The 22,683-nt window shown below is 39.8% G+C and overlaps 1 protein-coding gene across 4 annotated transcripts in view; it reads left to right on the top strand.

Moving 5' to 3' along the window:
* LOC106084618 (uncharacterized) overlaps window positions 1-22,683 on the top strand; it is a 464,287-nt gene that overhangs the window by 211,883 nt on the left and 229,721 nt on the right. The gene's annotated exons all lie outside the window — the stretch shown is intronic.

The raw sequence follows: 22,683 nt of genomic DNA, 5'->3' as shown, positions 1-22,683 counted from the left end.
GAGTAATACAGCAATAAAATGGTCATTTGTCAACCGATTCTCTCGGAATTTGGCAGGAAGGATTTTCTTATGACGCTCAAAAGTATTGGTGAATTTCATAGAAATCGGTTCAGATTTGGATATAGCTCCCATATATATTTTCATCCGATTTGGAGTAATACAGCAATAAAATGGTCATTTGTCAACCGATTCTCTCGGAATTTGGCAGGAAGGATTTTCTTATGACGCTCAAAAGTATTGGTGAATTTCATAGAAATCGGTTCAGATTTGGATATAGCTCCCATATATATTTTCATCCGATTTGGAGTAATACAGCAATAAAATGGTCATTTGTCAACCGATTCTCTCGAAATTCGACAGGAAGGATTTTCTTATGACGCTCAATAGTATTGGTGAATTTCATAGAAATCGGTTCAGATTTGGATATAGCTCCCATATATATTTTCATCCGATTTGGAGTAATACAGCAATAAAATGGTCATTTGTCAACCGATTCTCTTGAAATTTGGCAGGAAGGATTTTCTTATGACTCTCGATATTACTGGTAAATTTCATAGAAATCGGTTCAGATTTGGATATAGCTTCCATATATATGTTCGTCCGATTTGCAGTAATAATGCAATAAAATGGTCATTTATTAACCGATTCTCTCGAAATCTGGCGGGAAAAATTTTCTAATGACTCCCAATATTACTGGTGAATTTCATGGAAATCGGTTCAGATTTGGATATAGCTCCCATATATATTTTCGTCCGATTTGGAGTAATACAGCAATAAAATGGTCATTTGTCAACCGATTCTCTCGAAATTTGGTAGGAAAGATTTTCTTATGACTCTCAATAGTATTGGTGAATTTCATGGAAATCGGTTCAGATTTGGATATAGCTCCCATATATATTTTCGTCCGATTTGGAGTTATACTGCAATAAAATGGTCATTTGTCAACCGATTCTCTCGAAATTTGGCGGGAAGAATTTTCTTATGACTCTCACTAGTGTTGGTGAATTTCATAGTAATCGGTTCAGATTTGGATATAGCTCCCATATATATGTTCGTCCGATTTGCAGTAATACAGCAATAATATTGTCATTTGTTAACCGATTCTCTCGAAATTCGACTAGAAGGATTTTCTTATGACTCTCGACATTACTGGTGAGTTTTGTGGAAATCGGTTCAGTTACATATATATCGCCCGATTTTCACTCCTAGACCCACTGCAAGCGCATTTATTGAGCAATCTGCCCAAAAATTTGTACAACGCTTTCCTCGACGAATTCCACAATATGCATAAAGTTTGGTTGAAATCGGTTCAGATTTAGATATAGCTTTCATGTATTTGTTCGTCTGATTTTGGATAATTTGTTGTCATTTGATTACATTTTGAACATATTTGCTTTGCTCGAAATTTGATAGAGGAATTTTAATAATCTATCTGGATACATCCGCCGAGGTCTACAAAACTGGTTCAGAATTAAATGTAGCCCCCTTTTTTTATGGGGTAGGTGTAGGGTATTATAGAGTCGGCACCGCCCGCCTTTGCCCTTTCCTTACTGGTTTTAATATGTCTCTCTGCTATTGAACGCCCATTTTATAGTTGACGTGTCCAATGCGTTGCACTTCATTATAATAAAGAGCACTTAAAATTTGGTCATAAATGTTAATTACAAAATATGCGATTTAATAGACAAGAAAATAATTATTGTAATTATATTAATAAACGAAGTAATTTCACTCTTAATATGCAGCACTTCAATAGCCTCACAGTAATAACTAATGAGGATAATAGCAACGCTTACAGCAATGAGGATAATAGCAACGCTTATGACACGAACTCACAAAAAAAAAGTTTTTGTAGGTCAAACACCTAGAGAAAAAGTCTGATGTGTTTACAATTTTTGAATATTTCTTCTATGTATATGTATTAAATTTTAACAAAATGTAAAGAAAGTTTCTGGATGATTTAGGAGACGATTATCTGAGAAGTTTGCTCGGAATCGGTCCAGAATTAGATATAGCTCCCAAATATACGTTAGTCAGATTTTGTGTAAATTGCCATAATTTTGTCATTTGTCAACCGTAGTTCTTACATATTTGCTCGCCGAGGTCCATTAAAATTGGTTCAGAATTGGATATAGGTCCCACATTGTACTTATAGGGTTGGTATAGGGTATTATACAGTCGGCACCGCCCGACTTTTGCCCTTCCTTACTGGTTCTTTTTATCAGAAAGTGGCTTAGGCAGGGTGTAATCCACATTGGGCAATGTATCAAGGTTAACACAGTGTCCGTTGCCGCCACATGACCAGAAAGAATGCTCATTTAGCCCTACAGCAGCAATTTGTCTAGCCACAATGTCCAAAGGCATTACATGTAGCATTAAATTCAGTGCATCAGATAGTGTCGTCCTCAGTGCGGCTGTGATGCACAAACACGCCATCCTTTGAATCGGTTGAGTATTGAGCAGTAGATGGACTTTTAAAGCGCCGTCCACTTGACCACAACACCATATAGGTATCCTGGCACTGGATAGCTGTGTGCACCACACAAACTGGAACTTTGAGGTCCGATCTGTGTGGTGTTCTTTGCTGTCATGAGAAGCTTAGCTGCGAGCTACCGGGCCCGTCCACAGGGTGTGGATAGTGGAATGCTCCATACGGAATAGCTGCAACGCCAGTCGCGGATAATCAGCGGTATCCAGCGGAGAGTCTCAGTGAGAGTCCGGTCGGCATCGGCTCTTGCACAAATTCTGAGTGCCTATGATGCTCGCTATGACAAGGCGAGTTATTGGCGTCTTTAAATAACCAATGGCCATTCTGTTCCCGCGGCGATCGGCCCTCACCTACAGGAGCTTGACGAGGATCGCCACCTCCCAATGAAAATGTGGTTGCGACAAGAAAAACCACAACAACCATATAGGTCTGACAACTGCAGTGTATACCTAATGCATGATACGAGGTCTAAACCCCCAACATTTGTCAAAGGCTCTCTTGTAGATGTATAGGGCAAGAGTTGCCTTTCTTGCCCTTTCCAAAATGTTGGATTTGAAGTTCAATTTCCTGGCTAGCAAAACACCCAGGTATTTTGCACTTTCTGTAAATAGAACATTCTCTCCACCCAAGTAGACAAGTTCCACTGTAGGCAACTTGTATCTCCTGCTGAAAAAAACTATTTCTGTCTTGCACGGATTTATACCTAGACCACTTTCGGTAGTCCACTTTGCTTTTGCACGTAGAGCTTTCTGAAGTATACCTCTTAGAGAGGAGTCGAAACTTTTTATCGCCCAAAGAATTTTCGGCACACACAATTTCCCTAATAACCTACAACGAATGCATAACAGTGACAACCTCTTCTGACGCCTCGTTGTCCATTGGAGAATTTTTCTAGAAATGTGTATCAACGAGTAGCTCTAGTGTTTCCTCGCTAGATATTGTCCGTACATTCTCTGACTTCTGAATATACCCCAACGTAATAGGTCTCGAGAACAGAATCTTCCTTAGCTTAGATGCCTCAGATGTATTCTCCACGGAGCTGCTGAATTCTACTCAGGATTTTTTCTAAGCCTTTCTCAGCTCGCCCTTATATTTTCTTATAGATGTCAAAATCGTGTGGTGCTCTTGTGGCTTTCGCTCTGTTGAAGAGTTTTCTGTAGTCCATCCTTAGACCAACCAGCTCTAGGGTCCACCATGGCGGTCGCTGTTGTCCCCACGTAGTCCGTTGGAGAATTTCCTGGGAAATGTGTATCAACAAGTAGTTCTAGTGTTTCCTCACAAGACATTGTCCATACATTCTATGACTTCTGAATATACCCCACCGTAATAGGTCTCGAGGACAGAATCTTCCTTAGCTTAGATGCCTCAGATATATCCTCCACGGAACTACAGAATTCTACCTAGGATTTTTTCAGAGTCTTTCTCAGCTCGCTCTCGCAAATTGCAAAAATGCAAATTTGGCCAAGAACATTCCCTAAAGGAACAGCTCGCCCTTATATCTTCTTAACTCAGCCTTATAGATGACCCAATCGTGTGGTTTCTCTCGTGGCTTTTGCTCTGTTGAAGAGTTTTCTGCAGTCCTTCCTTAGACCAACCAGCACTGGGGTCCACCATGGCGGCCGCTGTTTGCCCCTTGGCTTGGCACTTGGGTATGCTGACACAAGCGGGTCATTCAGGGCCTTCGTGATTCGCTTGACCACCATGTCTAGAAAGTCTAGAAGGGATAGACATGCAGAATTTGTGCCGATTTGTCATTCTTCTGTTTAGCCGAAGGACCACTTCTGCGGTATTTTCTCCAAGGCTGAAACTAATATAGCGGTGATCAGAGAAGCAATGATCATCCAACACATCCCAGTCGCTTATTATTCCACTAAAGCTCAATGATAGGGGGCCTACTTTTTTATTTTTTTAGTCGAGTCCGAACGGCGTTCCGCAGTGCGACACCTTTTTGGGGAGAAGTTTGAACATGGCAAACTTGAAAAATTTATGAGTTGTTCTGATCAGGATTCGAACCCAGGCGTTCAACATCATATGGGGACATGCTTAACTCTGCGCTACGGTGGTTAATGATATGATGCTTTCAAACTTGATAAGTTTTCCTTAATTATATCCTAAAATCTGTTAAATTTTAGTTTCAGGTTTTCTGAAACACCTTCACCTTCTATCACTTGAAGTATGGTTGTTGTGCCATTGGCAGGCAAATATCTTCATTAATCACCAAATATTCAATGTACACAAATCCTTGTTTAGTAGATTTTACAAATTGTTTGCAAATGCCTCTTCGTCTTTATTTCTGCCATGGCACAAATTAATTTATTAACGCTTCAACATGAACTCAACAACAGTCGGGGAGAGTGCTACAAGTGAAGTGAAGAATAAACGAATTTTTAATTAATTCTAAGGATAGCAGCAACAGTTCGAGAATAAATATTGTAAATAGTTTTTATTGTTTCTGACAACCAACTAGGCTTAATTACTTAGATTAATGACTTGGGTATATTGCTGACATTTTCATGCCGACAAGCAGATACAACAAGTTTAGGATTAGTGAATTTAGGGATTAGGCTTGTGGTTGAGAATCGAGGACAGAAGGCATAAAAAAGGTCGCCTTAAGAAGTTAATCATTTGATGTCATTTGAAGAAGACACATGACTATTCAATCTTGTGCTCTATGTCAATTATTGGAGAAGATTTTAAGGTAATGGGTCTCATATAGTTCTTGTGCAACAGCAAAGTGGGCTACCGAAAATGTTCTTGGCATAAATCCGTGCAAGACAGAAGTAGTTTTTTTTAGCAGGAGATGCAAGTTGCCTAGAATGGAGAGAATGTTCCAGTTACAGAAGTTGCAAAATACCTGGATGTTTTGCTGGACAGGAAATTGAACTTCAAGTCCAACATTTTGGGAAGGCCAAGAAAGGCCACTCTTGCCCTATACACCTGCAAGAGAGCCATTGGCAAAAGTTGGGGGTTAAGACCGCGTATCATGCAGGCCTATAATGCTATATGGTGTTGTAGTCTGTTGGACGGCGTTTCAAAAGTCCACCTACTGTTCAATAGTCAACCGGATCCAAAGAATGGCTTGTTTGTGCTTTACAGCCGCACTGAGGACGACACCATCTGATGCACTGAATTTAAAGCTACATCTTATGCCTCTGGACATTGTGGCTACCCAAATTGCAGCGACCACTGCCGTGAGGTTAAGGGAGCTTTCTCATTGGTCATGTAACGGCTACGGGCACTGTGTTATCCTTGATATAATATCCGATATTCCAGGCAGTGTGAATTACACCCTTCCTGAGCCGCTTTTTGATAAAAACCCCTGTACCATTGTTACTGATATCCTCATTCACCGTGCAAAACGTGGAGCCCTTAAGCTGCTCTGCCAAAGCTATGCCTCGCTGGTCTTTACCTAGGGGAGAATGCCATGAACCGTGATGCCCATTAAAGTCTCCTGAAAGCAGGCGATTGTGGCCAGACAGTAGCCAACTTATGACGGACTTGTAAAGTTTACCATTTACTGGGTAACAACCACCAACCGGCGGTATGTAAAGAGTGATTTTTTAAGAGCTATAGGAGAGTTTTTCAAAAAATCTATACAATTAAGAAAAATTAATAAAATTTTTATTTGAATCGATAGTATGGTCCATATTAATGTTTGAAGATTATTTCATGCAAATGTTGACCGTGACTGCACCTCAAAGGGTCCATCGGCTTAGTGCAATTTTTGCATTCTCCTTCCAACATTTTGGCCGGTATCTCACGAATAAATTCTTCACTGTTGTCTTCCAATGCGTCAATTGAAGAGGGCTTCTCTGTATAGACATGAGCTTTAACGTAGCCCCCCAAAAAATAGTCCAAAGGCGTTAAATCACACGGTCTAGGCGGCCAATTGAGCGATTCCGAACGTGAAGTAAAATGTTCACCGAACTTGCGTCTCAAAAAATCCATTGTTAAACGTGCTGTGTGGCAGGTGGCACCGTCTTATTGCAATCACATGTCATGCAAGTCAAGCTCTTGCATTTTGGGTAAAAGAAAAAGTTGGATATCATCTCACGGTAGCGTTCACCATTCACAGTGACGTTACGATTTACATTACCTTTGAAGAAGTACGGTCCAATGATGCCACTAGCCCATAAACCGCACCAAACTGTGACATTTCTGGATGCATTGCAATTCATATCCATTGAGGGAAAAATAAGCTTCATCACTGAACCCAAGACGCACGCGATAAACTTTTTAACAGAGTAAACTTTCCTCATGGTTAAATCATAGACCAAACTGAAGATGTTTGACAGTGAAACAAAACATAAATCGTCTGTTAGCTGTTCAAACCAGTGTTGCCAACAGATAATAGCTAAAAAATCGCCCTTTACATGTTTATAGCTCTATCTCAGCAGTATCGCGCCTGACTGCTATCCCCATGCACTCCATGTTTGTGCCACTAGCACCAGGCAAACGTTGTTCGTTTGTAAGACGATTCATGGTTAAATTATAGACCAAACTCAAGATGTTTGATAGTGAAACCAAACACAAATCGTGTGTTAGGTGTTCTAACCAGTGTTGCCAACAGATAATAGCTAAAAAATCGCCCTTTACATGGGTATAGCTCTATCCCAGCAGTATCGGACCTGACTGCTATCCCCATGCACTCCATGTTTGTGTCACTAGCGCCAGGCGCAGGTAAGATGGGTCTATACTGTACGAAATGTTGTATCACAAAGAAGTTGTTGGGCAAAATTTCAGCCAAATCAGACAAGCACTGTGCCCTCTATGGGCTCAAGATATATAATCGAGAGATTGGTTTATCTAGGAGCTATATCAGGTTTTAGACCGATTCGAATCATACTTGCCACGTATGCTTAAGGTCATAGAGTGCAAAGTTTCAGCTAAATCGGATAAGAATTGCGCCCTCTAGAGGCTTAAGAAGTAAAATAGGGAGATCGGTTTATATGTGAGCTATGCCATGTTTTTGACCGATTCATACCCTACTTAGCACATCTATTGAATGTTGTAGAAAACCTCATAGTACAAAATTTCAGACAAATTGGATAAGAATTACTCTTTAGAGCTCTGGAGGCTCATGAAATATGATCGGATATCGGTATATATGGGAAATATATCTTAGCATGGTGGACCGATCGGGACAATATGAGAGATATTCAAGAGTAGAGTACGAATTTCATAATAAAAGTTGGGTCCATGTACCTGGGGGGCCGCCCCAAAACCCCTCAAAATAGGTTTATTTGACGATCATGACAATATGGGACTCAAATGAAAGGTATTCGGGAGTAGATAACGAATCTGGCATACATATTCATGTCGAAATATAGGGGTTCACCCCACCCCTTTTAAAAAAGGGGGTCACCCCACCCTCACGAATATATGCGACTTGGTTTGTTTGTTGCGTATAGACTGATTAACGGCAGAACTGATTTTCTCGAAATTTTCGCATATTGTTTAGGTTGGTCTGAAGGGAAACATAGGTTATATAATTATTCGGTTTCGGAAGGGGGACGGACCCTCCCCCTTATGCCAAAAACTCAACCCAAAATCAAAAGTGGACCGATCGGGACAATATAGGTATCAAATGAAAGGTATTGGAGAGCAAAATACGAATATGTTATTAAAAATTTAGTCTTATTACCCATCGGGCCGCCCCAACCCCAAAACTCCCCCAAAACAGACATAATGGACATTTATTTCAATATGGGGCTCAAATGAAAGGTATTCGGGAGTAGATTTCGAATCTGGCATACAAAATCAGATCGAAGTATAGGAGGTCATGCCACCCCTCAAAAACGCCATTAGACCCAATATGACTATATTATCATCAAATCAAATATACTTTTTTACACTTTTTTTCTAAAGCAAGCTAAAAGTAACAGCTGATAACTGACAGAAGAAAGAATGCAATTACAGAGTCACAAGCTGTGAAAAAATTTGTCAACGCCGACTATATGAAAAATCCGCAATTACTTTTTGGGCAACCCAATACTTGGCTGAACCGATTTTCTTAAAATTTTCATAGATACTGTACGTTTGTCTGGAAGGAAACATAGGCAATGTAATTTTTAGATATCGGGTGGAGGCGGACCCTCCCCCTTACCCCAAAAACGCCATTCATATCCGAAAGTGGCCCGATAGGCAAATTTAGGGTATCAAATGAAAGGTATTGGATACCAGAAAACGAACATTATATTAAACTGTGGGTCCAAGTACGCAGGCCCCCTCCCCAATTTGATATCCAATTTTGAAGCCAAGTGTTTTGGGGTACGCCCTAAAGCTCCCCCTATACTGAACTTCATTTCCGTTGGGAATAAAAAACCAATTTGATATCTAAATTCAGTGCAAAGTGACGGTGGCCGCCCCAACCCCAATACACCCTCCAAACGGTTCATATTTACAGGCCATGGCAATATGGGGCTCAAATTAAAGGGGATTTAGAAGTGCAGCACAAATTTGATATCCATATTTTAGTCGAAATGTCAGAGTTGCCATCCCTCCCATAATGAGAACATTACCACCAGGAACCGAGAAGGCGCAAACTCTCACACATCAATGAATGCTTTCGGATTCAAGTTTAAACTCAATGATAGGGGACCTTTTTTATAGCCAAGTCCGAACGGCGTCCTGAATTGCGACGCCTCTTTGTGGAAAAATTTTAAATGGCATCTCACCTCGCAAATGTCGCCAACATTAAGAAGGGATAAATACGGCTTTGTCCAATGTTCTCGCCAGGATTCGAATGCCTTTAGCGTCATAGGCTACAATGGCACGAATTCGATATCCGCATTCAGGGCGAAGTGTCCCCACCCTAAAAAGATGTTAGAGAGTTAAAGAAGGCGCAGCGGAGCGGGCCCGGTTCGGCTAGTATAAGTATACTACACACCCATCCTAAGGGGAAGGGTATAACATTCTAGGAGAACATTTTTAGGCTACACCAAACTCAATCCTTCTTTTTTATTTCGTTTCATATGCATATTACCAACTATATAGCTCGAATTTTCTGCTTATTAAAATAATTATATAATTTAATAATTGAGTTAAAGGTTGTTAATTTAAATCGGTAATCAGCCTGCAATTACTTCAAGATACGGTCAAAAGTCTTTTACTTTCTATTACGGCATAAAAATACTTACCCAAATAAGTATTATCAATATTTAGTTGTTAGGCCTAATAGGCCTCTTATTAAATTTCTTTAAATACTCAAATCTTATTTAAGTTTTGTTCTGCTGTGACCTTCAACCCTGACAAGAACGGTGAGCAACGTGAAGGTAAAATTTGAATATACTTCAAATTGCGTGTTAAAATAGGTAACCTGTTACAAAAACGCCCTTATAAGACAACACATTTCCTTGTCGTCGCTTTATGACGTCTTAACCGAACCATACCAAACCCTCTCCCCCCCTCAACTTGACAAAACTCTACCAAAAAAAAAAAAATCGTAAATTTTGTGTCATAATGTTGTCATCAGTCACGCGAAAGCTGTCGAGTTTGGTGTGGAAAATATTTTGTTTTCTTCTTTTTTCATCAGTCAATATTTGATATCGAATAGGTTAATAAAAAATAATGGGCTACATTGATGATGGCAAATAATGAAAAACCTGAATTTTAGGATTTTAATAAAAACCCTACGAGTTTACTATGGATGATAAATACGAACGTATGAAAGCCATAACGAAATCTTTACCGACTTTGATATATGCAAAATCGTTACCCTCGTTTAGAACATTTTGACACGAAGTTCACTTATAAAAGAAAACACCACAAAATTATGTGCAAACAAGTTTTAACTACAAGGTAGCTGACACGAAGTGTTGCTACTTTTGCAACACATCGAAATATCGATGTCCGTTCCTACGTTTGACCATCCGTCTTGTAATATTTGAATTCAACGGAAATATTGGGTTGCCCAAAAATAGTTGCGGATTTTTTATACAGTCGGCGTTGACAAATTTGTTCACAGCTTGTGACTCCGTAATTGCATTCTTTCTTCTGTCAGTTATCAGCTGTTACTTTTAGCTTGCTTTAGAAAAAAAGTGTAAAAAAAGTATATTTGATTAAAGTTCATTCTAAGTTTTATTAAAAATGCATTTACTTTCTTCTAAAAAATCCGCAATTACTTTTTAGGCAACCCAATATTATTTGAAATAATTTATTTTATTATACCCTCCACCATAGGATGGCGGTATACTAATTTCGTCATTCTGTTTGTAACTAATCGAAATATTCGCCTGAGACCCCATAAAGTATAAATATTCTTGATCGGTGGAGGCCACCGTAGCGCAGAGGTTAGCATGTCCGCCTATGACGCTGAACGCCTGGATTCGAATCCTGGCGAGTCCATCAGAAAAAAAATTTTCAGCGGTGGTTTTCCCCTCCTAATGCTGGCAACATTTGTGAGGTAATATGCCATGTAAAACTTCTCTCCGAAGAGGTGTCGCACTGCGGCACGCCGTTCGGACTCGGCTGTAAAAAGGAGGCCCCTTATCATTGAGCTTTAACTTGAATCGGACTGCACTTATTGATAGGTAAGAAGTTTGCCCCTGTTCCTTAGTGGAATGTTCATGTGCAAAATTTGCAATTTTTGATCGTCGTGACATCTTATATGAAATCGGTTCATAACCTGATATAGCTGCCATATAGGGGGCGCAATCCTTATCAGATTGGAATGAAATTTTGCACGACATGTTTCGCTATGACTTCCAACAATGATATCCAACAACTGTGCAAAGTATGGTTCAAATCGGTCTATAACCTGATATAGCTGTCATATAAACCGATCTGGGGACTTGATTTCTTGAGATTCTAGAGGGCGCAATTCCTATCCAATTTGGCTGAAATTTTGCATGACGTATTTTGTTATGATATCTAACAACTGTGCTAAGTATGGTTCAAATCGGTTCATAACCTGATATAGCTGCCATATAAACCGATCTGAGGTTTTGACTTCAAATCGGTTCATAACCTGATATAGCTGCTATATAAACCGATCTGGGATCTTGACTTCTTGAGCCTCTACAGGGCGCAATTCTAATCCGAATGGAATAAAATTTTGCATGACGTATTTTGTTATGGTATCCAACAACTGTGTCAAGTATGGTTCAAATCGGTCCCTAACCTGATATAGCTGCCATATAAACCGATCTGGGGTTTTGACTTCTTGAGCCTCTAGAGGGCGCAATTCTTATCAGATTAGAATAAAGTTTTGCACGACGTATTTTGTTATGATATCCAACAACTGTGTCAAGTATGGTTCAAATCGGTCCATAACCTGATATAGCTGTCATATAAACCGATCTGGGATCTTGACTTCTTGAGCCTCTACAGGGTGCAATTCTAATCCGAATGGAATAAAATTTTGCACCACGTGTTTCGATATGTCTTCCAACAATTGTGCCAAAAAAGGTTCAAATCGGTTCATAATCTGATATAGCTGTCATATACACCGATCTGGGGACTTGACTTCTTGAGCCTCTAGAGGGCGCAATTCTTATCAGATTAGAATAAAGTTTTGCACGACGTATTTTGTTATGATATCCAACAACTGTGTCAAGTATGGTTCAAATCGGTCCATAACCTGATATAGCTGTCATATAAACCGATCTGGGGACTTGACTTCTTGAGCTTCTAGAGGACGCAATTCCTATCCGATTTGGCAGAAATTTTACATGACGTATTTTAATATGACTTTCAATAACTGTGCTAAGTATGGTTTAAATCGGTTCATAACCTGATATAGCTGCCATATAAACCGATCTGGGGACTTGATTTCTGGAGATTCTAGAGGGCGCAATTCCTATCCAATTTGGCTGAAATTTTGCATGACGTATTTTGTTATGATATCTAACAACTGTGCTAAGTATGGTTCAAATCGGTTCATAACCTGATATAGCTGCCATATAAACCGATCTGAGGTTTTGACTTCAAATCGGTTCATAACCTGATATAGCTGCTATATAAACCGATCTGGGATCTTGACTTCTTGAGCCTCTACAGGGCGCAATTCTAATCCGAATGGAATAAAATTTTGCATGACGTATTTTGTTATGGTATCCAACAACTGTGTCAAGTATGGTTCAAATCGGTCCCTAACCTGATATAGCTGCCATATAAACCGATCTGGGGTTTAGACTTCTTGAGCCTCTAGAGGGCGCAATTCTTATCAGATTAGAATAAAGTTTTGCACGACGTATTTTGTTATGATATCCAACAACTGTGTCAAGTATAGTTCAAATCGGTCCATAACCTGATATAGCTGTCATATAAACCGATCTGGGATCTTGACTTCTTGAGCCTCTACAGGGTGCAATTCTAATCCGAATGGAATAAAATTTTGCACCACGTGTTTCGATATGTCTTCCAACAATTGTGCCAAAAAAGGTTCAAATCGGTTCATAATCTGATATAGCTGTCATATAAACCGATCTGGGGACTTGACTTCTTGAGCCTCTAGAGGGCGCAATTCTTATCAGATTAGAATAAAGTTTTGCACGACGTATTTTGTTATGATATCCAACAACTGTGTCAAGTATGGTTCAAATCGGTCCATAACCTGATATAGCTGTCATATAAACCGATCTAGGGACTTGACTTCTTGAGCTTCTAGAGGACGCAATTCCTATCCGATTTGGCAGAAATTTTACATGACGTATTTTAATATGACTTTCAATAACTGTGCTAAGTATGGTTTAAATCGGTTCATAACCTGATATAGCTGCCATATAAACCGATCTGGGATCTTGACTTCTTGAGCCTCTAGAGGGCGCAATTAGTATCCGATTTGCCTAAAATTTTCTACGACGAATCCCTTCATGACCATCAACATATGCGTTTATTATGGTCTGAATTTGTCTATAGCCTGATACAGCTTCCATATAAATTAATCTCTCTATTTTACTTCTTGAGCCCTCAAAGGGCGCAATTCTTATTCGAATTGGCTGACATTTTACACAGGTCTCCAACATATAATTTAATTGTGGTCCGAACAGGACCATATCTTGATATCGCTCTAATAGCAGAGCAAATCTTTGCTTTCATCCTTTTTTTGCCTAAGAAGAGATGCCGGGAAAAGAACTCGACAAATGCGATCCATGGTAGAGGGTATATAAGATTCGGCCCGGCCGAACTTAGCACGCTTTTACTTGTTTATATTTTATATTTTGCTATCCGAATATGGCCAGGAAGGAGAAATAGTTTTTATAATTTGTTTATTTCGGAAAGGAGCGGACCCTCCCCCGTTACCCAAAAACACCACCCAAAATCATGGATGGATAAGGGCAATATGGGTATCAAATGAAAGGTATTGGAAAGTAGAATACGAATAAGCTATTAAAATTTGTGTCTAAATACCCATCGGGCCGCCTCAACCCCAAAATTCCCCCAAACATACATATTGGACATTCATGTCAATATGGGGCTCAAATGAAAGATATGAGGGAGTAGATTACGAATCTGGCTTATCAAATCAGTTCAAAGTATAGGGGGTCACCTTACTTTCCAAAAATGCCTTAAATGGGCATATGACCCATCATGACTTTATGGGACTCTGTTTTTTTTTTCGTTTGTTCCGTAGAATCAAAAACGGCTGAACCGATTTTTAAAATTTTTCGCAGATTGTGTAAGTTTGAAGGGAAGGAAATATAGGCTTTATAATTTTTAGATATTTGACGAGGACGGTATCCAAATTTTGGATGGGGTACGTAGGGGGGCTGCCCCACCCTAAAACCTACCAAACATATATTTAGACTAATCACGACAATATGGGACTCAAATGAAAGGTATTTAGGATAAGAAAATGTATCTGATATCCAATTGTCGGACCAAGTGCTAGGTGGATCACCCCAAACCCAAAAAAAACCCCCAAAAAGGACTTTTTTACTGACCATGGGAATATGGAGCTTAAGTAAAAGGTATTTGAGTGTAGAATATGAATCTGATATCCAAATATGGGACCAAGTGTTTAGGGGGCCGCCCCTCACCAGAAACATCCCCCAAAGGGGACAAATTTACGACCATAGCAATATCGGGCTCAACTGAAAGGTCTTTGGGAGTAAAGCACGAATTTGATATCAATATTCGGGAAAAGTGTCTACGGGGCCACGCCATCCCCACAACACCACCCAAATGGTAAGTTTTTTCTGACTATTGCCATAATCAATAATTTCAACGAAATAGTCACTTTCCCTCTATATTCGTTATTTAATCGGTAACTAGTTGCATTCCCAACGGGGTGTCGGTGCTTTACATAATTAGCGAACATGTATGTCTAACTTCAATTAGTTATTATAATACTTTTTTTTATTTTATTTTTGCCACGGCAATCTGGGCCATGAAGCCACATTCAACAGACATGAAAGGAACTGTTGCTACAAATCTACCCCTGACAATACCAGGGTAGCCTGTCTGTCTGGTTGGGTACCCATGAGTGTAGTTGTTGTTCTTTGTTCTTGCTGTGTTACTGCCGCTCGCTCGCCGCTCTCTGCTCCATGGTGAAGTTTACTGAAGTTATTTTGTTTTATTGTTTATTATCATGTAAAGCATGTTCGCTGCCATAATTCGAGGCATGTTAACGAGCGAAATGTTAACAAATTCCAATCACTCGTACAGTCTTTTTGTCATGTCTCATGATTTTCATACCCATGCACATATTTTTGCCTCAAACAGGCAACAGTTTTAGTAGGCAAAAAAAAAAAAAAAAAAAACTGAATAACGCCAAGCAAGGGTCTTCTTCATAACACCCTTCTCTGCCAGCCCATAATGCAACCAATACTCCCCATGAGTCAACATTTCATCAACAGAATATGCGACGAATGGGTATGTCCATGGTAGTTGTTCAGCGAAATGTTAACAATATTGTAATGGTTTGTGAAGAGGTGGTGGTTGAGGGGGGTACGGTATGAAATGACAAAACATGATGCCTTGTGCTTCTATGGAGTTGGCAGTATGCCAAAAAATTACCAAAACTTATGTCATAAAACAATTCAACTATGCTTAACGGCTATGTCAGCAACGACAACAGCTTCAGCAGCCGCAAATGAAGCAATCGGGACAGTTTGTTTTTTCGTTAATTTTTTTTGACATGAGTTCGAGAGTAATTTTCCAAGTGCTTTCAAAACAGGACCACCATAAGGACAGAGAATTTTTCCATTAAGAAGGTTGCTACTAATATTTTAGGTACATCATAGAAAACGTAATTTGTCAATCGAAACATTTGCTTTGGTAGGTTTTACTCGCACTTAATTCAATGTTTGAGAATAGTTTTTGAAATGTATGTACAAATCGTCATAATCGCCCTTTATCGTGCATCAGTCTATGGTGAAAAATCGTTCAGAGAACGCGATCCTTAAGATTGTATATGTTTTACATTTTAGATTATTGAGTAAAAATTCTTATCATGTCCGAATGGCTTAGTTCCTGATTCACCTATGGAGCGTATGAGTTATTTTTTATTAGAAATGTTTATACGTTCCCTGTACGCTAGATAGCACTGATGACAAAATCAGTTCAATAAAATTAATTCATATGTGGATGCGCTCTTTTATTATGATCTTTAAAATCTTTTCGTGATTTTCAAACATATTCTCGCTTGAGATCATATTCAATGCTTTCTATTCAAAGAACAGCATAGCAAAGATCTTATAAAAGTTAGGCAAGTATGTGCTGCTTTTCAAAATACTTTGACTGGCATGGCGGATCGCGATTTCTGATACGTAATGTATCTTTATCTATATCTTTGGAAAATTGTTTAAGGTTCTATTAAAAGAGCTCACACAGTCAAACCAAATGAACCAGTGTCCGTTCCGATGCTGTAAGGCAATGTGATCTAAGCACAAAGAGCACTTGCAGTGACATTCAAAGAATTTTCTAGTGCACAACAAAAAGAGTTTGCCAATGTTGATGTGTTTATTATTCTTAGCGGGAATAGTTGAAAATAATCCTTAGGTTGGGTTAAAAAGAGGGTGCAGATATAAATCCGGCCAATGCCATTTTGGACACACACCTAAGCCAGTGATCGGCTTGTTGTGCGGAAGGAAATGCTCCAACGTCTCATTATTTTCCCCGCATGCCCTACACATGCTATCACTTGCCCCACCGATTTTACATAAGTCAGCTCGTAGTTCTGTGTCCCGTCATGAAAGCAATAGCTATACGGACCTCATTCTTACCTCCTTTCAGTAATAGACTCGTCTACTCACGATCTGGATCCCCCTATAGGATTTTCGTCGTCCTGCCGACCGTTTCATCGTTCCACAGGGTTGCATGCGCATTCGTTGTCCACTCCCTTAACTCGGACTGCGTCGACCCGAAAGGCTTCGGGTTTTCCAGGTTTATTGGCGGCAGTCCTCTGGCCTTCACCGCTATGGCCCGGCAACCAAACGATGTGGATTTTGCCATCCTCCTTCTTACACTGCAAGACTGTTTCACTGTATGGCAATTTTACTGTCCGTAAAGATGTTCACACTCGACGTCCTCACGCATTCCGTTGACTTCCAATATCAAGAAATATTCGAACCGTACCCATACTAAAACCAACAGGAACCAACCTCGCCTCATAAGCGTAGTCGGCGTAGAAAGCAGATAGTGTGACCTATCAAAAAGCTCGACCAGCTCTTATCAGCAATCCGTTCGTTGGCCAGGAAACCAGCAGAACCTGACAGACTAAACCAAGCCGAAACAGACCTTGCCTCAATATCGTAGTCGGTGTAGAAAGCGTCCACACTACCAAGAAGCTTAACCGGCTCTTATCAGCAATCCGTTCTTGGCCAGCTCTTTGGACAACTCGTTGTGCGCCACCCCTCGATGGCACCGATCGCAGCAGAGCCTGACAGTCTAAGCCCAACAGAAACGGACTTCGCCTCAATACCGTAGTTGGCGTAGAAATCGCCCACACTACCAAGAAGCTTTACCGGCTCTTATTAGCGATCCGTTACTGGCCAGCTCTTTAGTCGACTCGTTCTGCGCCACCCCACGATGGCCTGGAACCCAGCAGAGCCTGACAGCCTTCCCCATGGTTCGACAAAACTAGTTGTATCTTTTAACCAGTCTCAATGTAACATAAACCTTTGTCAGAGCCTTCAGCGTCAGTAGTCTTGATATTTTTAATCGATTTATCCATGTCTGTCCGTCTGTCTGTTTGTCAAAAGCACTCTAATTTTCGAGGAAGTAAAGCTACGCAACTAAAATGTCTGTCCGTCTGTCTGTTTGTCAAAAGCACGCTAGTTTTTGAAGAAGTAAAGCTAGGCAAATAAAATTTTGCTAACATACCTTCTATTTATTAAAGTAGGTCGGTTGCAACTGTAAATGGGACATATCGGTCCATGTTTTAATATAACTCCGATGTACCGATTATACTTCTTGAGCCTTTAGCTCTATTCTTACCCGATTTTGCTGAAATTTTGTACTATGACGTTTTGTATGGCATTGAACCGATGTGGCGAGTGTGATCCGAATCAGACTAAAACCTGATACAGCTCTCATATAAACCGATATCGTGACTAAATCGGGTTTCAATATAAACCGGTAAAACCTATTTCCGGAGGCCACCTGGCGAGAACATCAGAAAACATTTCAACGGTGGTTATTTTCTCCTAGTTTACAATTTATATATATATATATATATATATATATATATATATATATATATATAAATCTGAGCCTTTTTCTATTAAACTCACCGATAATGTCGAGACTTAAAGGATAACTCCTTGTGCAAAATTTCGTGGTAATCGGTTTACAAATGACGATTTAATTGCAATTTTATTCCAAATCAGACGAATATATATATATATATATGATGTATTCAAATCTGAACCGATTTTTTCCAATTTAGATAGGCTTCGTCCCAAGGCCCAAGAAAATGCTTGACGATCAAATTTGAAGACGATCGGATGAAATTTTTGATCTGTACTTTATACACAAATTGACATGGACAGACGGACGGACAGACAAGCAGACAGACGGAAATAGCTAAATCGAATCAGGAAGTGATTCTGAGTCGATCGGTACGCTTAACAATGCGTCTATCTCTCTTCCTTCTGGGCGTTACAAACAAATTCCCAAAGTTATAATTCCCTGTACCACAATAGTGGTGTAGGATATAACAAGTAAAAGCATGCTAAGTTCGGCCGAGCCGAACACATCACCATGGATTCTGCTAGAATATGGGAGCTATATAGGGTTATAAATCGATCTGGACCACACTTTACACAGTTGTTAAGAGTCATAACATAACACTACAGCCAAATTGGACAAAAATTCCGGCTTCCATGGCCTCAAGAAGTCAAATCGGGAGATCGGTTTATATGGGAGCTATATCAGGTTATAGACCGATTTGGACCGTACTTGGCACAGTTATTGGTATATAACATAACGTTGTGTGTAAAATTTCATCCAATTCGGATGAAAATGTAGGCTTCCAGTGTCTCAAGAAGTCAAATTGGCAGATCGGTTTATATGGGAGCTATATCCGATATGGCCCATTTGCAATTCCCAATGACCTACATCAATATTACGAATATTTGTAAAATTTCAAGCGGCTAGCGGCGTCGTTTGACCGCCATCGTGATTTCGACAGACGGACGTACTGACGGACATGTCTAGATCGATTCAGGATGTCGAGACGATCAAGAATATATATATTCTAGATTAATATTTCGATCAAGAATATATATACTCGATCAATATTTCAAGGTGTTACTAATGGCATGACTAGATTAGAATACCTCCATCCTATGGTGGTGGGTATAAAAATTATATGGCAGCCATGTAAAAACTTCTCCCAATAGAGGTGCCTGGCGACATTGGTGAGGTACTTCGCTATGTATATACTTCCACCACAAGAGGTGTCGCTCTGCGGCATGCCGTTCGGCCTCGGCTATAAGAAGGAGGTCCCTCATCATTGGGCATAAAATTTAATCGGAGAGCACTCATTGATTTGTGAGAAGTTTGCCCCAGTTTTTTCATGGAACGTTCATTGGCAAATTTGCATTTGTATGGTGGTGCTTACAGTGGTCTATGCTAAGTTTTAGCTCACTAGGTTTAAAGTCCATTGAGTCGAAAGCTAATATTTTATCATTTTGACGACTAAACAAAAATATTGTTCCACCACTCTCTTACGTTGATGCTTTCAAAAGCCTAAACAAAACTCATTAACTTTCATAATCCCCAAATTCGTTTCGCCTTCTCTAAACCATTCCATGACATTTTGTCACCAACCCTCGCATAAGTCAACAACATTTTTGCACTTTTGATCTCTGCCATCATAAGCCAACAACAGACTGTTGAATATTATGTCGCTTGTTTTTATAGTCCCTCTTGGTCCAATACTTCTGTTATTGTGATGTTAACTAGTTTTTGTTACTTTTTCCTCATTGTGATTTTCTAGACGCTTTTGCACCCAAAAGAACGAACACAGCTGTCCTAACATCCCGGACATAGTTGACTTTGGAAAAAATTAACAACAGATAATACTGCAAAAACACACACAGGAGGGAGAAAGAGAGAGAGAGAGAGAGAGAGAGAGAGAGATAGGAAAAAAAATAACATCGAAACGTTTTTCTAAGCGGAAATTGATGATTTTCCATATTGATGACAATAAAGATGTAACACGACATCGAGGACATCCCAACGAATTGAAGTAATCAATCAAATCGAAATCATCAATGTTGCGTCCTGCAAACAGAAAACTGGAAAAAACACAAGGATGTCACCGAAAATATTTTCCATGGTGAAGAGTACACGGCTTGATGTTGATCATAGTGAAGACCGACGCTGCAAATGAATGCTGTAAAACATGCTCAACTAACACAAGACTTGAAACAGGCAGCGAGAAACTGGCAGGGTTTAAATTTATGTGAATTTTATGAATATCCAGCTAAGAAGTTTTTTGAAGGCAATCACATAGGCACACGTAAACCGGAACGACCAAAAGCCCTATGGAAAGATCAAGGGGTGGGAGACACCTCGAAATTAGTTGTTGGAGAATTTAGATTGAGCGCAGAAGATCGAGGCGCTTGGAATGCTATTCTACGTTCGGCTAGTGGAACAAATGTTCGTTACTGTCAAGTAACGAAGATGCATAATTTAGAGTGCGAAAAATGGTATAAATTCACCTGCATTGTGATGGTGACAAGCACAAAATAAACAAGTAAGAGCGTGCTAAGTTCGGCCGGGCCGAATCTTATATACCCTCCACCATGGATCGCATTTGTCGAATTCTTTTTTCGGTATCTCTTTTTAGGTAAAATAAAGATAAAAGAAAAGATTTGCTCTGCTATTAGAGCGATATCAAGATATGGTCCAGTTCGGAACACAATTAATTTATATGTTGGAGACCTGTGTAAAATGTCAGCCAATTCGGATAAGAATTGTGCCCTTTGAGCGCTCATGAAATAAAATAGAGGGATCTATTTATATAGGAGCTGTATGGGGCTATAGACCGATTCAGACCATAATAAACACGTATGTTGATGGTCATGAGATGATCCGTCGTACAAAATTTCAGGCAAATCGGATAATGATTGCGCCCTTTAGAGGCTCAAGAAGTCAAGATCCAAGATCGGTTTATATGGCAGCTATATCAGATTATTGACCGATTTGAACCATACTTGGCGCAGTTGTTGGATATCATAGCAAAACACGTCGTGCATAACTTAATTCCAATCGGACGAGAATTACGCCCTCTAGCGGCTCAAGAAGTCAAGATCCAAGATCGGTTTATATGACAGCTATACCAGAGTATTAACCGATTTGCGCCATACTTAGCACAGCTATTGGAAGTCATAACGAAACACGTCGTGCAAAATTTCTGTCCAATCGGATAAGAATTGCGCCCTCTAGAGGCTCAAAAAATCAAGGCCCAAGACCGGTTTATATGGCAGCTATTCCAGATTATGAACCGATTTGATCCATACTTGGCGCAGTTTTTGGATATCATAGGAAAACACGTCGTGCAAAACTTAATTCCAATCGGACTAGAATTGCGCCCTCTAGAGGCTCAAGAAGTCAGAACCCAAGTTCGGTTTATATAGGAGCTATATCAGATTTTTGACCGACTTGAACCATACTTGGCGCAGTTGTTGGATATCAAAGCAAAACACGTCGTGCATAACTTAATTTCAATCGGACGAGAATTGCGCCCTCTAGAGGCTCAAGAAGTCAAGATCCAAGATCGGTTTATACGACAGCTATACCAGACTATGAACCAATTTGAATCACACTTAACACAGTTAATGGAATTTACACCAAAACACTACGTGCAAAATTTCAGCCAAATCGGATGAGAATTGCGCCCTCTAGAGGCTCAAGAAATCAAGACCCAAGATCGATTTATATGGCAGCTATATCAAAATATGAATCCATTTGAACCATACTTACCGCAGTTGTTGGAAGTGATACCAAAACACTACGTGCAAAATTTCAGTCAATTTGGACTAGAATTGCGCGCTCTAGAGGCTCAAGAAATCAAGACCCAAGATCGGTTTATATGGCAGCTATATTAAAACATGGACCGATTTGGCCCATATACAATCCCAATCGACTTACGTTAATAGAAAGTATTTGAGCAAAATTTCAAGCGGCTGGCTTTTCTCCTTCGAAAGTTAGCGTGCTTTTGACAGGCAGACGGATGGACGGGCGGACGGACATAGCTAGATCGACTTAAAATGATATGACGATCAAGAATATGTACACTTTACGGGGTCTCAGACGCTTATTTCGAGGTGTTACAAACAGAATGACGAAATTTGTATACCCCCATCCTATGGTGGAGGGTATAAAGACATCCAAATTGTGCTCTGAGGCGCAGCACTATCACATTTTCGCCATCCACTTCATCCGCTGCACTGGTATATCTAAAAAAACTATTCATATCTAATCACAAAAGCCTTAAAAAACGTTTACTATATCTCATCAAAAAGTGCTTCATATGCATCAAAGTATTGCTCAGTTTGCTATGTTGCTATGAATTTTTCAGTATCAAGACACCCGCTTTGATATTGACACACAAAAATTAAAATCTGCACCTTACTGTTTGTTGCCAGTGAAGTTTTGCATGAGGCACCCTTATACATTATTGGGATATAAATCAATAGCTTCTATACACACACACACACACACACACACACACACTTAGTTGTTTGTGTCCCGTTGTATGTGTTCTCTGTGTGATGATGTTAATCTATCGCATAACAGAT

Source organism: Stomoxys calcitrans, chromosome 2, assembly GCF_963082655.1.
Source record: "Stomoxys calcitrans chromosome 2, idStoCalc2.1, whole genome shotgun sequence".
Classification (NCBI taxonomy): Eukaryota; Metazoa; Arthropoda; class Insecta; order Diptera; family Muscidae; genus Stomoxys; species Stomoxys calcitrans.
The sequence above is the reverse complement of the archived record's forward strand: the minus strand, read 5'-3'. Positions and strand labels throughout refer to the sequence as shown.